Consider the following 18173-nt stretch of genomic DNA (forward strand, 5'->3'; position numbering starts at 1 on the left):
AACGTTATAAATAACACTCACATAAAAAACAATATATTGTATAATGAAAATTATATTAACCTTTTATTACTTTTTCATAATTGCTTTTACGAGATTACATGCAAAATTTTAACATTGACATTAAAAAAAGCAATGGATTATAATTAATAAATATCTAATAACTAAATCCTTCCTATTAGCCAAATATTTATAAGTATTTATTTGACAACGTTATCTCTATAGGCTACTTGTTATTTTTTAATTTGATTTTGTTTGATATTAATTACTACTGTACACTCAGTATTTGTAATAATTTACATGCATTATGGAAATTATCATTTGTTAGGAGACTTGTTTTTGATTATTGAGTTCTAAGTGTATAGTTACGGTAGTTAGGATGTTGCAAAACCTATGCTATCGAGATATTATTTGCAGCAATTTTCATTCTACATGTAAAACATTGTTAGTGCATGATCCACGTTATTTATCCTCATAATTATTCCCATCAACAGTATATTTTGGTTTTTTTGTAATAAATTTAAATTATTTTTAGTCACAGAAGGTTATTTCATTTAGCAAAATCATTAAATAAATATCCTTTCCGAATATACAGTCCTGATCTAAAAATCTAATAAAATGTCTTCAGGAGGCATGAAGTACTGTTTCTTGCATGCAGCTAACAGCCAATGTCCTTTCATTTGGAACTATGCATGTATTTAGCATACATGTGTGCCTATGTTCAGTGTCCTGTAGGACCTTGATAATTTATCCTGTATTAATCATCCACAACGTTCAGGTGAATCATAGTGGCAAGTGTGACAGCCGCAGAATTTTGATTACACCCAACCAACAACTTTGACAGGATTTACATGTATTTTGAATAGAGAATGGGTCACTTTTTTGTTGACTTTCACCCTCCCATCTGCAGTGATTTGTGGGGGTCGTTTGGGGTTTTTGCTTTCACACTATTCTTTGTCTTAATATGTGGTTTTTATATCTATTTGACTGAAGTCCCCGTCCATCCGTTTTTGAAAACACACATCCTTGACTCCCAGCAGACGTACACAACACCGAGTATCCGTTAAAACATCGAGGCAGAAACCACCAAACGCCCCGACCATTGTATATACTTGACTCTTGTTGGGTTGTTCCCCTTCTTTGGTGCCCTTCCCGCCCCTTGCAGCTCTCCCTTTGATCTTCGCGTTCTTTTGCATAACTCCACAAGGCATGGCTTATTGAAACACAGTAAGTCGAGGGTAACCGGTAGTATGTTCCGCTTCGTGAACGATTGGTGCTTAGAAGTGTGAAAGTTTGGCTTATTCTCACTCTTTTTCTGCTTTATTAGCAGGAAATAGTCAAAAACAGCACTAGGCATAGTCGGGGAAACACACAAACACACAGAGAAAAGAGAACACACAAAACACCCAAAAAAAAGATATATTCTGTTCGTGGTAAGTCCTTTTCCTTCTTTTCTTCCTCTCCGTTTGATCTTACTGAGGCTCGTCTGCGGAGGCGGATCGCTCTCGGCCAAGCAAATTTCCTTCAGGTACATACAGGGGTAAGTCAGAGATGACGTGTGTGCGACAGAAATGGTCATTCTTTTCGGGTAGCCGAGCATACTCGGGCAGAATGACATTCTGACGAGAGAGGGTAGGGGGGGACGTCACTGAACTCAGGGTGGCTTAAAGGCTTTTCCCTTCCCCTAGCCCTCCTGCTCTTTGGCTGGTATTTGGATTAGAAGATGTGCTTTCAGAGGCTTATAGATGCAAACACTGTGGCTTGGTAGATGTGTTTTGGTATTTATTTTTTGTGTTTTTTTTTTTTTTTTGTTTTTTTGTTTTTTTGCCGCAATTTACAGAGATTATGAAGCAGCATTGGGTGAAAACTTCCCTCACAAAAAAGAAGACAATGAATGGGATAAAACGAGAAGAGTATTCATGAGAGGGAAGATGAGAGGGACTTGGATTTCTCTCATTAGGGGCCTATTGTATTATTATTAGTATGCATTTTTAATTTTTATCTTTGCTGTTTGGTGCTAAGGGGTTCTGAGGGGGTTTAAGTTTGTTGCTATTCCATAGTTCCAGCCCAAGTTCTTAATTAGTCTCAGTTACCTTTGAAACCACAAGCGTTATCCTCCCATATTCAAATAATTTCTAATTTAAAGATAATACTTAATTAATGACAATATTTAATTAACCTTAAAGAAGAAAAGTAGAAATAAAAAAAAAATAATAATATAGTCTTATATATTTTTTTCATAAAATAACTGGATGACCTTCTTCTCAAATAGACTTTCATGTCCTTGTAATGCATAAAATCTGTCCTTTAGTTTGATTTTTTTCCCTGATAAACACCTGAATAACTTTTTGTAAGTATACTTACATTGTTGTTTTCCTTCCGTATTGTAATGTTATTAAAATGGCCTAACAAAAAACATTCATTTTTGTGGCATCTTCTTTTATTTTTTATATATTTTCCCCCCAATTAAATATCTGAATGAACTTTAGGTAAGTAGACTTATGTTGTTATTTATGTATTGTTATGCATGAAAAGCATAACAAAAAACATTAATTTTGTGCGTCATATCTTTAATTTGATATTCTTTGTCCTGATAGCTAACTAAATGAACTTTATGAAAAATATCAAGTGAAATAAGTTGTTTTTGGTATGTGATGTGATTTCTTATGAACTCAAAAACATGTTTGTCTGTTTTCCCCTTTCTCTGTAGGTGATGATGGTACCTGTGCCGGCTGACTCTGACCCCTCCCCCAACTGGGAGGTGTGTCAGATCTTCAGTGGGCCATAGATTTCCCCTACCCCTACCTGGCAAGCCGTGGGCCCTGACACTGGTGCTGTGGGGGGCTCTTTGTGGTCTACAAGCTCGTGGCCCGAAGTGGTGATGGCTCAGTGGGAACCGCTCACTTCCCTTTTAGTTGATGGTGGGTTTGACGGCCAGGACTCTTTGAACCATCGGGAAAACCTGTCTATACAATCATTCTGTCCGCCCAGAATGCTGGCCCACTTTATATGGAAAGGGAATTAAACTGATGTCTCACATGCAGACATACATTTAATGATCAATACTTTTTAACCCCTTGAAACGGAAGGGCTTTAGCTGGAGCATTTTAGCTCAGGTTTTGAGAGAAATTTAGTTTTTGTTTTCATACCATAGACATGCCCTTTTATTTTGAAACAATGGCAACAATGATGTGTCTTTTTTAAAATGAGCCAGTTGGTTAACACTGTAATAGAAAAAGCATAAAAAAACACTAAGTGACTAATGTAATCCATGCCGTTTCCATAGTTTATTCACTCATGGTTAAGTGATTTCATGTGGGGGGTAGTGCACAGAGAGCAACAAAGGTTAAATGAATCTGAGGCATGGCTTAGAATTCAGTCATAATTAGTCAGAAAGCAAATAGACTAAATGTGATTTAAGCATACAACTCTGATCTGCACGTATATGTGTGAGTGTATGTGTACGTTGGGGACAGGTGTGCCTCACTGGTTTTATCTGTACCTCCGATCCAGGACATCTTCAGAAACATCATACCCTCTCATAATGGCTAGTCATTCATCATCTGATATGTTGTGACATGTTACAAAATTACTTCTCTCTGGTCCATAAGGATTTAGACTCTGCTATAAATATTCTGTCTCTGGTGATATTTACACTCTGAATGTTTATAAACTCTGTCTTTCGGTGCCGTTGCCTATAGCGCTCACCTGCCTTCCTCAGAGTTTTTGAACTGTCTTTAGTTGAGTCTGTCATTTCATGTCAGTTTTTACTAGATTTGCGCTGACAGAATAAATTACTATTCCTTGTAGGACAAAAGGGATAATGGTTTCGAGGTAAGCATACATTTTAGACCATGATTCTGTAGAAATAAGACTGAAATAAAAATAAATGGACAGTTCTGGTCCTGGATGTTAATTGGTCAGTTTGGCATCCCAGCCATGCTATGTTGCACAGTGGCACTTAATGAATTTTGCTTAATATTTAAAGAAAGATTGTACCTTAACAAAATCAAGGACCATGTTTATTATGAATATTTTCACAGCTAAAGGGCTGCAGGCTCTCTACTGTTTGTTTTGGCCTTACAACATCCTTTAGACATGACGAATCTACCATCTTTGTTAGTGCAGACAGATATAGTTGGTAAAAAGAGATACAAACACACAAATCATAATTCATTAAGCAAGTATGCAAGATAAATGCAGGGAAAAAGATTTTATTGCATCACATTGTTTTCAAAGTGACATAAAGGCATGATATAAGATGATAGATTTCTGTTTCAAACAAATGCTGTTCTTTTAAACTTTCTATATTTATCAAAGAATCCTGAACAAAAAACGGAAACGTATCACAGGTTTCCACAAAAATATACAAGTAATCAGCACAACATCAATAAACAAGAAGAAATGTTTTTGAACATGAAAATCAGCATATTAGAATGATTTCTGAAGGATCTTGTGCTGCTGGAGACTGAAAACTCAGTTTTGACATCACGAGAAAAAATAAATTATATATTAAAAATGTAACAGCAGCTATTTTAAATTGTAATAATATTTCACAATATTACTGTTTTTACTGTATTTTACATCAATTAAATGCAGCCTTTTTGAGCATAAGATACAGACACATTAAAAAAAATCTTGGCCCCAAAGTTTTGAATGTAGATATGTTTTCAAATATAACATTGATATCAAAATGTATCTTTTTGTTTCGTAGCATGTAAATGTGTACTGAATTTTCAGTTTTTGTTTCTTAGAGCTTGCCCGTCCCTAAACAAAACACCAAACAGTAAATTGGAGGTTGCCCAAAATTTTCCTGTCTATAGTGTGCAATTCTTAGTTAGAATAAGCTGCAAGTTATACATAATGAGGAATAGATCATTCATTTCCACACCATTAAACAGCAACCTTTTTTAATTATTTGACGAGAGCTTGTAAGGACAGAATCAAGCGTTGATTCTGGGATCAGAAACCTCTGCTTGTAGCAGATGAGCATTCGAGCAGGAGCGGGTACAGCTGGGAGATCTGCTCCGCCTCAGCAGCTGTGTTCTTCATCCACCTCCTCTTCCTCTGCTCCTAAATAACGACATGCTCAAGGGGACAACAGCAGTTAAAATGAGCTCTTGTCTTACTATTGTCCTGAAGGAGGAACGGAGGGGAGCATATTGCTCCTCACACACACGCAGATGCACTGAACCACAGCTGGCAGAAGGGTCCCTCACTCCTAATGTGTTTGTAAAAAGACTCCAAGGCTTTTGTGACTTTGTCTTTGTAATGCTCTTGCACTTTGAGCTGAACTTTACAAAGAGTTGCTCTTTTAATATGTGATTATAACAAGAGCCACATCACAGTTTTTAGGCAATGTTTCAAATTGGTTACATGCCACAAAAGTCATCATTTTTAAAGTTAGGCAGGTTGTTTGTACTATACAATACTAACAAGTGCTACAAGTGCTCTAATATATATATATATATATATATGATCTAGATATATATATATATATATATATATATATATATATATATATATATATATATATACATATTATATATATATATATCACTCTTAGATGTTTTTTTTTTTTTTTTTTTTTTACGTTAAATTTGTGTGTGTATTTTTGTGACAGGTGGAGAAGATTCATTTGAAGTGGACCGACAACAGGTGAAGTAAAGACCACAGGACGACCCCTGACCCCCAGTAAGGAGTACACACTGATCGTCCAGGCCGTGGATTTGCAGGGCAGGAGGGGGTCCACACACCTCTGTGTGTCATTTACTGGCTGGCTTCCTCCCGCCCCCTCAGACTTTTCACCAACACCACCTACATGATCTACATCCCAGAGAGCACCGGGGTGGGGCCAAGCGTGAGTACAGGAAGCTGTGTGTTAGTGGGCGTTTGTGTGGTGTGCGTCTACATGTAAAAAAGACTCAGAATTTGCTGCTCAATAGAGGGTAAGAGAAGGATTGTGTGAACATGGCCAACTCCACAAGCTTTATGTGTCATCTGTTGCATGAAACAATTCGCCCGGAGGGATGGCGGAGGTTGAGAGAGAGGGGGGACGGAGTGAATAGAGGGGGTTGTGGCAGAGAGGGGGGAACACAGATGCATCATTTTGTCCCCAGGCTCTGAAATTTGAAAGCATGTTCAAATTCAAATATTTATTAAAAGAAACTTCTGGATAAACATGAAGAGCAGTGTCGAACTTCCCCCTTCGGGTGCTGGCACAGAACTGAGCATAATAATCTGTGTGAAGGAGGAGAGGACCGCTAATCATGGTAAGAAGACATATTAAAAAAAGAGGAATAGAGACACAAATAAAAGTTAAAGAGTGTGAAGGGGGAGATGACAGGCGGACGGGAGCCACAAAGAACAACCAAGATATCTCAGACATTCATTATTTCCCAGCCATTGTTAACTAGAGACATTAGCCCTTTTTCTAAAATCTTGTAAGTTGCCATTGCTGCCTACAAAAGCAGATGCATTCTAAAGCTTTGTTTACACTGACAGCATTTGTATGGCAGGAGGTTGAGAGAGGTCACTGTATTTTGGGCCCACTAATGGGCACTTTTTTTTGGTGGCTTATTTGGCAAAACTGGCCATGCTTTTGAAAATATTTTGTAAGTTTTCTTGCTGCTAAAAATGTATGTTCTGCAGGGTCAAGTGCCAATGGTTTTCAGGGAGCATTTTAACTGAAAAACGAAAATTTCATAAATGGCTACTCTTCACATCAGTCTGCAACATCAGCAAATACTTCTCTTGTGAAACCAGACTCTTAAATGAAATACATTAGTTTAAATGTTTTTAGTCTAATGTCGTTTGACATTAGTTTAATGACTGTTTTTGAAATTGATAATAATAATAAATATTTTTTGAACTCCAAATCAGTTCATGATGAGCCTGGCTGCTGAAAATTCAGTTTTGCCATCACAGGAATAAATTGCATTTTTAAAATGGATCATAATTATGACATTTTTATAATAATAATATTTTAGACTATAATAATATTTCAGAATATTAAATAAATGTTTTGAGATTATTTTAAAAAACATTAAACATTCTTACTAAACCCCAGCATTTTAAATTATATTGCACATAGTACACACAAATATTGTGTGAAATAGTCCTTATGTAATTATACATTTTTAATGCTTTTTTATATTATTAAATACTGTCTTGGCAGGTAGCTCACAAAGTTTTAGAACATAGCTGTAGTTTCCATCCTCCAATAGGATACATAGTGTATAAATGATATGCTGGCCTGTGCACTGATTCTATTTCCTTTGTGTGTCTGTAGGGTGGCGGTGGTCCAGGCTATCTCTTTCCAGAGGAAGACTCTGTCTTATATGTTGCTGGTGAACCCAAGCAACCTGTTCAGTATTAAACCAGGAGAGTGGGGCGCTCAGCCTGACACGTACTGTGGACTTTGAGAGTGGACAACATCTCCATCACCTGCAAGTCAGAGCGTCTTCTGAACCAGATACAGGACCGCTCTTGAGCAAACATGGCAGAGGTCAGCACGCGTTTACCTAGCTATCTAAACGGCTTCTTCCCTTGGTCTTCGACCATTTCTATCCCCAAAAGTACAGTTAGCACAGAAGTACATAACTTACTTGTTGTTTTGTTGGTTCTGGTTTCCCACTTATATATTGTTTTCTCTCACATACTTAATGAGATAAACCAGCTTAGGCCTGACATTAAGATGCTGTATGTGTGGCTGTCAGTCATTTCTTCACATCATGATGTATCTGGAACTTCCTGAGGTGAAAGATGCATATGCTTTGATATACACAATAACACACACACACATATGCATGAAGGCATACGCAAGCACAAACAGAAAAACAAACACATATCAGCAGTAAAGCACTAATGAGAGATTGTGTGTGGCGCTGAGGGCCATCAAACACGCCACAGCTGTGGCTGTTACCACTTATTTGTCTTTATGTGTAAGATGAAGTGAAGCGACAAAGGCAAAGAAATATGACAGATGTGCGATGGATTTTACCCATTGTGTTGTTGTTGCTGTTATTAAAGGCACAAATGTATCCATTTGTGTGTGCGTGTTGCTCACACTTTTGTTGTTCTGTGTTGATCTTCTTTGTTTTGGCAGAAGTTCCTCCACATTCATTGAGTCCTCTTGATGGACTTGGCTGCGACACAATGATGTGTAACTTGTCTGTGCCAGCACCAGAGACACATACACACTCTGACATTTTAGATAATTGTCGGAGTCACTGCCCCTGCCAAATGATTACACCATCTGTGAAGACGACTTCATGAGTAGGACAGGCTAGAACGGAGATGAGACAAAACAAAAAGAGAGAAGAGGAGAAGATAAGAGACAAGGCCAGAAGAGACTAGACTGGACAAGACTAAATGAACAAAGAAGAGATTAGTCAAACAATCCTGATGAGAGGAGACTAGAAAAGAAAAAGAGATGAGATGCAACAAGAGAGGAGATCAGCTGAGACAAAACAAAACAAAACAAAACAGAAGAGACCAGAAAAGATGAAATGAAACGAGATGAAAAGTAAAGAAATTATATGGCAATAAGAGACGAAAACAGACCAGGTGGGACATGAAAGGGAGGAGACAAGATAAGACAAGAAAATTAAATGAGGTGAGACAAGAAGAGACTAAATGTGTTGATGAGATAGCAGAAGACAGCAGCTAGAAAAGGTCAAATGAGACAATAAGAGACCAAAAGAGACAAGATAAAAGGACAGGTCATGAGAAAGAGATGACAATACAATAGACTAAAAAAGTTGAAATGGAACAAAATAAGAGTAGAAGAAAAGATAAGAGATGGGAATAGAAGAAAACAAAAATATATTAGATGAAGAGTGAAGAAATTAGTCCAAATGAGATGAGAGGAGAGGAGACAAGAAGAGACTAAACAAGGCAAGTGAGATGGTGAGAAGAAAAGATACCAGGCGAAACTAGAAGAGAGGAGACTAAAAAATTTAAATGAGATGAGAAGAGACTAAATGTGTTCATGAGATAGCAGGAAAAGAGACTAGAAAAGGTCAAAGGAGAAAAGACGAGACCAAAGAAAGACAAGATAAAAGGACAAGTCATGAGACTAGAATAGACTAGAAAATATGAAATGTGACAAAATGAGTATAGAAGAGAAGATAAGATATAAGACTAGAAGAGACAAAATTATATGAGATGAAACGTGAAGAAATTAGACCAAATGAGATGAGAGGAGACAAGAAGAGACAAGGCAAGGTGAGAATAAAATAGACAAGGCAAAACCAGAGAGTCAACAACAATAGGAGAAGACAAGAGACTAAACAAGAAGATGAGAGGAAAAGAAACTAGATGGAATGAGATGAAGAAAAATAAGAAGCAGAGAGAAGAGAAAATTTGAGACAAGAGGGGAGGAGACTAGAAAAAAACAAACGAAAAGAAAAAAAAATGAGAGAAGAAGATGAGCGTCTGTCCAATTTAGCATGTGAAAAATTATTTCATAAAGATGAAGTTCTACATTAAGACTCTTCATCTCTTTTAGACCCCTGTTGTTGTTGTTATTAGCAGTGATTCTCCTCCAGCAGCAGACGTCAGACTCATTACTGCCATATTCAACTTCCAGCAGCTATGAAACAAACACAGAACGTTTCCTCCTTTGGGGCAGATTCCTGAGGGACAACTGAAGAGAAAAAGAAACCCGTAATGCAGAGCTACATGGGTTTTAAGGCTCTGGCCTGACGGGTTTCAGAGCTGTATGATCAGCTACAGTGCTGTGTGTGTTATGTGTAAGGAACTTTTCCCTCTTGGCAGTGCTGTTCCTCTGAGATAAGCAGTTCTGCGGGACTCACCCCACACCATGACTAAACGCTCCCTATGAGAACACGTACCCTGCTTTCCCTCTGCCTCTGTTCGGTCAAAGTCAAATCCTGTGCCAGTATTCTGTCTGAATGCTCACAAATCGCTGCACAGAGAGAAGCCTGAATGTAGATACAGCCCTTCCATAAGCTATCATCTGGAGCTTCAGCTGAGATCTGCCACATTACAGTCTACACACTGAGTTTGACTGGGGGTTTCTGTGTGGGTGTTTGTGAGGAGGTTGAGCCATTTGCATTTAGTGGCTTTTTGCTGCAGCTGCTCTGTTCTGCTTTGGCTTCTTCTTTTAATGTTATATTCCTCTCTCTTGTGCCTTCTTTTTTAACCAAAAGCCTCCAGAAAGCCAAGTGACTCAGGAAACTAAATTGTCCATGCTCATACAGGGGTTTTAGACCCTGGTTTTACAGATTGCCTTCTGCTGCAAATATTGAGGTCAGCCATCTTTCCACGGAAACTGGATGACCAAAGAATGTTTTCATATATTTATTTTAGTTTTTTCTTAAATTGTCTGTCATTTACTGAATTTTAGGAATGAAATAGATAAAAACAGAAAGAAAAATTTCAACCCAATCAGTCAGGTGATGAGTAATAATTGTTTGTAGCTCACTTACTCTCGCAATGTTGTAAATATTGGCATGTTTGTAATCAATATGCAGCTAAAATTTGCCTTGCAGGTCAGTATTGGAGAATATGTGCACAGAGGTTGTGTGATAAATAATCGTTAAACATCATTCTGATGAGCTGGTTTGCAAAAGTTCTGTTTTAATCTCAGTATTGTTTCTGATTGGCATTTTGAATGCAGCATCACAAGAAGTTCCGTGGCAAGAGCTATTTTAGTGTTCGCATTAAAGAAATTTCAGGGAAATAGAGTAGTAATGCATGAAGCACCGTTCACCCGCATTCAAACTGTTGGTCTGTGCAGCAAATACATGTGAAAAATTGGAAGTTCTTCCACAACATTTTAACAGAACAGTGGTACATATGTCCACATCTCATCTCTCTCATCTATGTTCACTTGTCACTTTAAAACACTCATTTTACTCTCTGTCTTCTAATGCCTTTTAGCATCCTTTTTTAAATACTCCTAAAGTATGTTGAGGACATTTAACACAATCAAACAGATAATATACAGTCAAACCAAAATTTATTCAGACACCTTCAACATTTCCTACATTATCACAGTTTATTCACTATAGTTTAGAAAATAAATAAATAATAAAACATGACAGGAACTCATAGGCTGCATTTACACTGCAGGTCTTGATGCCCAAATCCGATTTTCTGATTATTTCCAATTTTTTTGACGACCCGTTTACATCATCTTTTAAAAGTGACCCGTATCCGATTTTTGCATTTACACTATACACTGCTGAAACTACCAAACGTAGACGTTCTGACCCGGAAAAGGAAGTAAAATGCACGAAATACAATGGATGCAGATGCAAATAAAATTATACAGTGTTTTGCTTTCCACAATATTTTGAAAAGTCAACAAAAAAAATCAGCAAAACATTGGTCTCGTACGGCGGAGAAAAAAGAGGACTTAAAAGACATGAAACCTCCGCATTGCTACACTGTGTGTATCTTTCGTCCTCCATTGCACCTATAATAAGTCATGTGCTCTCAGTTGGTGGTGTCCATCTGAGTTGACGTCACTTTTTTAATGACGTACGACTCGCATTTACTGGGGAATATCCGATTTGTCTGCTTACATGGCACACGCAAATTGCACCTATCCGATTCATATCCTATTTATTACCACATATGAATGAGGCCTGAATCCAATCTGAGAAAATCGGAATCAATGCGGTTTTTTCCTGCTTACACGTTCACCGGTCATATCCGATCTGTGCCACATGAGAGGAAAAAATCGGAATTGGGTCACCTGAACCATGTAGTGTAAATGGGGCCATAGTTAAACTGTGTCAGAACAAATTCATATTGTTAATGTCAGATAACTTTGATAAAAAGGTATTTAATGAATTAGGTTGAATAGCTGTCAGCTGTTAAATTTAAGTACACAATTAGACAATACCAATTTAGGTCAACCAATTACAATGTAATTCTTAATTTTGTTCAGTCTGAGGTGTAAAAAGGTCACATTAGCAATAATAATAATAATAATAATAATAATAAACTCTAAAGCAAAACATGGTCAGGTCAAAGTGTCTAAAAAATTTTTGGTCCCAAAATTTTAATGGTAGTCCACTGCATGACAAATTTTTGGGTATGATATGTCACAGTTTACTTTATTTTGCTATCCTCACTTACATAAATGAACTACGTGTAGTGTCCTGCACCAACTAGTAAAAAAAAAAAAAAAAATGTTATGTCTGAATATTTTTTTAACATTCAGGTTTCCATACTTGTCCACATAGTAATGTTCCTTTCTCTGCCTCTTTCTCTTACTTATGCAGGTGGTGGTTCACATCACAGATGAGAATGATTGCACACCAGAATTTATGCACTCCATTTACAGTCGAGACAACGTCCCTGAAACCACCCCTACTGGCACATCTTTACTGCAGGGTGAGTGTCTGTTTCTTGATTTGTCTCTGTGTCCGTCTTACTTTCTTTCTCCCTGTCCGTGTTTTTCCCCCAGCAGTCCCGCTCTTGAGGCAGGTGCTGTTGCTGCTTGCTCTGCGGGGGCGAGTGTCTCTTCAACTCAGTCCTGTAATTATGAAATAATTCATTATGGCAGCGCTTTCTGGGTGGTAAATGGATTGTAATCAAAGCCAGCTCAGTGGCTCCCAGGCAGAGAAGCTTTTCTGCCCCCCGTCTTCCTCTCCTATCCAATCTCTCTTCCTCCCGACTAGCTCTGTCAAACTAGTCAGACCATCAACCCTCCATTTTGTGTCTTTGCTGACATTGTGGGCTCTATAACCACAGGTCGGAGACTGTGACCCAGCAATAGAGGTGAGATATCCGCTGTGGCCGGCGGTGGGGGGCTACGACCCCCTCCATGTTCTTCAGATAATCATGTCTGATAGAGAAAGACAGCTCTGAAAAAGAGGCATGCCTGACCTCCTCCTCCTCTAAAAACACAAGCGTTAATAGAATGGGACCTGTTTATCTCTGTGTGCTGGCCCCATCTGCAATCTTATCACTGTAATTGAAGGTTGTTTTTAGAGGCTTAAAAAAACATGAGATGTCGTGTTGCGTTTCAGAAAGAGGTTTGAGTGCATTAGTTGTCTGAATAAATATTCATAAGCCCTAATTAGTGGTGCTTGCTAAGGCAGGCATTACTATTAGTATTGCTCATAACTAGCATTTGGGATTTGAACAAACCTCTAAACCTCATTATTAAAAGGATAGTTAGCCAAATCTGTCATGATCAACCAAATCCATAAGACTCTGGTTAACCTTCAAAACACAAAATAAGATATTTTTAATGAAACGTGAGAGGTTTCTGTCCTTCCATTAAAAAGTGCTGGTAACCAAAATTTAGAAGATCCTAAAAAAGGTCAAAAAGTTGAACTGAGCAGTTTAATTCAAGTCTTGTGAAGAGATAAGATTGCTTTATATGATGAACAGATTTAATATAGGCTTAGACAGAATTTACATTTTTGGGTGAACTTTCACTTTATATTTTAGTAACTCAACCCATTACATTTTTTTCTACAGACTTAAATGATACCTCAATTTTGTCAAAGAGAAGTGTGCTGCTTGCAACTAGGTTATACATGTATTTTTTCAAAGAGTTAGCATATTGTGATAAAAGTTCATTATTTTCCATAATGTAATGATAAAATTAAACTTTCATATATTTTAGAATTCATTGCACACCAACTGAAATATTTCAGGTCTTTATTGTTTTAATACTGATGATTTTGGCATACATCTCATGAAACCCAAAATTCCTATCTCAAAAAATTAGCATATCATGAAAAGGTTCTCTAAACGAGCTATTAACCTAATCATCTGAATCAACTAATTAACTCTAAACACCTGCAAAAGATTCCTGAGGCTTTTAAAAACTCCCCAGCCTGGTTCATTACTCAAAAACCGCAATCATGGGGTAGACTGCCGACCTGACTGCTGTCCAGAAGGCCATCATTGACACCCTCAAGCGAGAGGGTAAGACACAGAAAGAAATTTCCTGAACGAATAGGCTGTTCCCAGAGTGCTGTATCAAGGCACCTCAGTGGGAAGTCTGTGGGAAGGAAAAAGTGTGGCAAAAAACGCTGCACAACGAGAAGAGGTGACCGGACCCTGAGGAAGATTGTGGAGAAGGACCGATTCCAGACCTTGGGGGACCTGCGGAAGCAGTGGACTGAGTCTGGAGTAGAAACATCCAGAGCCACCGTGCACAGGCGTGTGCTTTTGAACCAGAAACAGCGGCAGAAGCGCCTGACCTGGGCTACAGAGAAGCAGCACTGGACTGTTGCTCAGTGGTACAAAGTACTTTTTTTTTTTCGGATGAAAGCAAATTTTGCATGTCATTCGGGAAATCAAGGTGCCGGAGTCTGGAGGAAGACTGGGGAGAAGGAAATGCCCAAAATGCCTGAAGTCCAGTGTCAAATACCCACAGTCAGTGATGGTCTGGGGTGCCATGTCAGCTGCTGGTGTTGGTACCACTGTGTTTTATCAAGGGCAGGGTCAATGCAGCTAGCTATCAGAAGATTTTGGAGCACTTCATGCTTCCATCTGCTGAAAAGCTTTATGGAGATGAAGATTTTGTTTTTCAGCACGACCTGGCACCTGCTCACAGTGCCAAAACCACTGGTAAATGGTTTACTGACCGTGGTTATTACTGTGCTCAATTGGCCTGCCAACTCTCCTGACCTGAACCCCATATAGAATCTGTGGGATATTGTGAGAGAAAGTTAAGAGACGCAAGACCCAACACTCTGGATGAGCTTAAGGCCGCTATCGAAGCATCCTGGGCCTCCATAACACCTCAGCAGTGCCACAGGCTGTTGCCTCCATGCCATGCCGCATTGAAGCAGTCATTTCTGCAAAAGGATTCCCGACCAAGTATTGAGTGCATAACTGAACAAAATTATTTGAAGGTTGACTTTTTTTGTATTAAAAACACTTTTCTTTTATTGGTCGGATGAAATATGCAAATTTTTTGAGATAGGAATTTTGGGTTTTCATGAGCTGTATGCCAAAATCATCAGTATTAAAACAATAAAAGACCTGAAATATTTCAGTTGGTGTGCAATGAATTTAAAATATATGAAAGTTTAATTTTTATCATTACATTATGGAAAAATAATGAACTTTTATCACAATATGCTAAATTTTTGAGAAGGACCTGTATAAAGCTGTCTAAAAATTAGGGATGCACTGATCAGCAAAAAAAAGTGTGCAAAGCTAAATTTCTGTGAATTATTTTCATGTTATGGCCAGTAAGGGCTGATACTCTTTACTATTTCTCTATATAGATTAAACACACCCTAAAACCAGTTAAATGCTAGGAGTGAAAATAGGCATAAAATATGGCAATATTCAGTTTGATAAATTAATATTCATTTTGACATTTGCTAAAGATTATATTTAACTGTTTTAAATTATTTATTTTTTCCCTAAGACTAACTGTTTTATGATGGCAAAGGTACTCTTAACATCTATTAAATATCTAATACTAATATATATCCAATATTAACTGATACTGATAAATTACAAAAATGTCTAATATTGAAGAATAACCATCATGGTACCATATGGAAACATGCTGTGTGTTTCTAATAACAATTCTCATAGGCTTCCACTCAAGGAGCTATATCTAGAGACCAGAATATCAGAGAGACTTGTGGGTGGGCTTTTTTTTTTTTTTTTTTTTACACCTGGGCAGCCTTGCAACCACATAGCAGCATGTTTAAAAATTACTGAAAACATTACTATATGTGAAATAACATTAAAAAAAAAAAAAAATTATGCACAAAAGTATTTTGTTCTGTATATGTTTGACTGTATGTGTGAGCACATACAAGCATGTGTCTTTTTTTATCTCTAATCCAGTTGTACAAACAATTTCCAATCTAATAGTTAATCTTACTATTGAACAGAAGCTAATGAGCTTTTGTGCTCAGGGGCCAGGAAATTCTTCTCATCCAGCGCTCATCAGAGATCGAAAAAGCTCTGTGCTGCCCACCGTTTCAAAGAGCCCCTCTCCTTCTCCACAAGAATTCTCAGTGATTAACTATTCTTCATTTCGACTTTGTTGTGCACAAACCTACAACACTGATGAAAAGAAGCAGAAAAGAGGGAAAAGCAAAGCAACAAGGAACAGAAGTGAGTCAGACCTGGCAGACCGCACGCTTTGTGAGGCAGATGCACAAATTTAGAATGCCAACTGCATTTATGCAATTCAGTTATGTTTACATATCGCTGCACCCAATGAAAACACAGCACTGTTCGCCGTATGCAAACAGAATGGTTCCTGCCTCTGATTCCAGTTGGCTCTCTGTTTTAGTGCGGTACGCAAAACAACTTTCTTTTTCTGTCTCTGTATCTTCTTTCCTCTTCTTGTTTCGTCTCCCTCCGCTCTCTCTTTCTCTTGCTCTCAACATGTAAAAGCAGCAGGTTCACACAAACACCAGCTGGGGCTGTTATTTGCTTATCAAATGTGTTTCTGTTGTGTGCAGGGGCACACAACAAAAAAAAGAACAACACAGCGCAATCGTCGACTGTGCAAAGCCTGGGCAGAAGGGAGGAGAAGATCAAGTATTGTTGTTTACCTTAAAAAAACAGGGATTAGACTGTAAATTGGGGTGCTGGCTTTTAATATAGGCCTAGCAGGAAGAGAAGTGCAGAACGCGCTCCAATTGATCGTTACAGAAAACTTCTCGGAGAGGATTTTAGACGCACGGCGAAGCAACGCACTTAAACTCGCCCAACCTTAGCCCACCTTCCTACCGACCAGCCTTTCCTCTCTCTCTTCTCTCTCCCAAGCCGCTAACTGGTATGTTTAATTTAGCCCTGGTCTCCTCGTTCGCAATGCATTAAATATGGTAATAGGTAGCCCATAAGAGACGGCTGTGTATTAGGGCTTGTATTTTTAATGAACCTTCTGTTTGAATCCTGGCTTTATGACTTCACATGCGTTCACGGCACCATCCGAAACTTGTTTTTACGCATGCGGGGCGCCGACCCCCCTCCCTAACCTACCCAACCTGCTTCCTACAGCCGCAACAAGTCCTCCGTTTAACCACCAGAGAAAGAGGGTTCGAATCTGCTCTCTGCATTGAACCTCGCTACTGACAGCTGTGGGCATTAGCTATGGCTTTTGCACTGTGGAGATTAGAAGGGCACGTCATGTGGCTGTAGTAAATGAAGTGTGCTGGCTCGGGGCTGGGGTGTGATGACAGCTTGCCCTGCCCGTAGGATAATGTATACAGGACCCTGAACTTTGGCTGTGGGCCTAATGGACAGCAAAGCCTTCCACTCACAGTTGATACTTTTGATCTGCTTCAGTCAACAGCAGCTTTTTTCGTCCGCCGGCCATGACAGTATGGGCACTTAAATTGATCAAATATGAAGGGAATTAAACCAGGGCCTCTCGCTACATAGTTTTGAATTAATATTGGCTCTGCTTAGGATATGGAACCCGTAACGTCAAGGAAAAAGCACTTAGGCACAAGAAGTCCCACAACTTCAAACAAGCTTTTTACTGTGTTGTTACGTGTTACGGCATAAAATATCAACAAACCTCCTGAATGCTATATCATTAAGAGGTTTCGCTGAGTTTTGGATGCTATATACGTATTTTATGCAATATCGGACACTAACGATCCCGCAAAGTGCAAAAAGTTTTAGTAATAATAAGATTTTTGTTATGGTTTTTGAACAAATTCTCTCAACCCCCATGTCTGCATTTATTTGGATCACAAAAATGTACGGCAGGAAAAACTGTACTAAGTGTGAAAGCTTATTTACAAATTTAAAGGAACTATTAATATAGTTTAACAATAGGAAATTCCTGTTTATTACATGACATATCTTACATCTTAAAAATATTGATATAGAAATGCCACTTTTTTTATTGTAAATAAGATTTCACAGGTATGTTTTTGATCAAATAAATCCATCCTTGGGTACAGCGTAATACGCTTTTGATGAAAAATTTTTTTTCTGTTTGGGTGTGCGTGTCAAAGTTGCTGAGTAAAGTACTATTTTACTTATAATCTTTTAGTTGGTCATGCGAAGATTGCAACTTTAATATCTATTAAATCGCTATGTGTCTTGTTGCTATCCAGCCCCGCATCAGTCAAAACAATCATATGTCGTCCTTCTCACCTGTGTATTACGGCCTTGATACCCCTATCATCCGCATGTAAATAATCATCTGAAATTCCACCCCTACCCCCTCCCAAGATTTTTTTTTT

The 18173-nt window shown here is 38.2% G+C and overlaps 1 pseudogene; it reads left to right on the forward strand.

Moving 5' to 3' along the window:
- The first annotated feature begins 2714 nt into the window (after positions 1–2714).
- LOC122144560 overlaps positions 2715–18173 on the forward strand; it is a 45898-nt pseudogene continuing 30439 nt past the window's right edge.

Source organism: Cyprinus carpio, unplaced genomic scaffold (genome assembly GCF_018340385.1).
Source record: "Cyprinus carpio isolate SPL01 unplaced genomic scaffold, ASM1834038v1 S000006725, whole genome shotgun sequence".
Taxonomy (NCBI): Eukaryota; Metazoa; Chordata; class Actinopteri; order Cypriniformes; family Cyprinidae; genus Cyprinus; species Cyprinus carpio.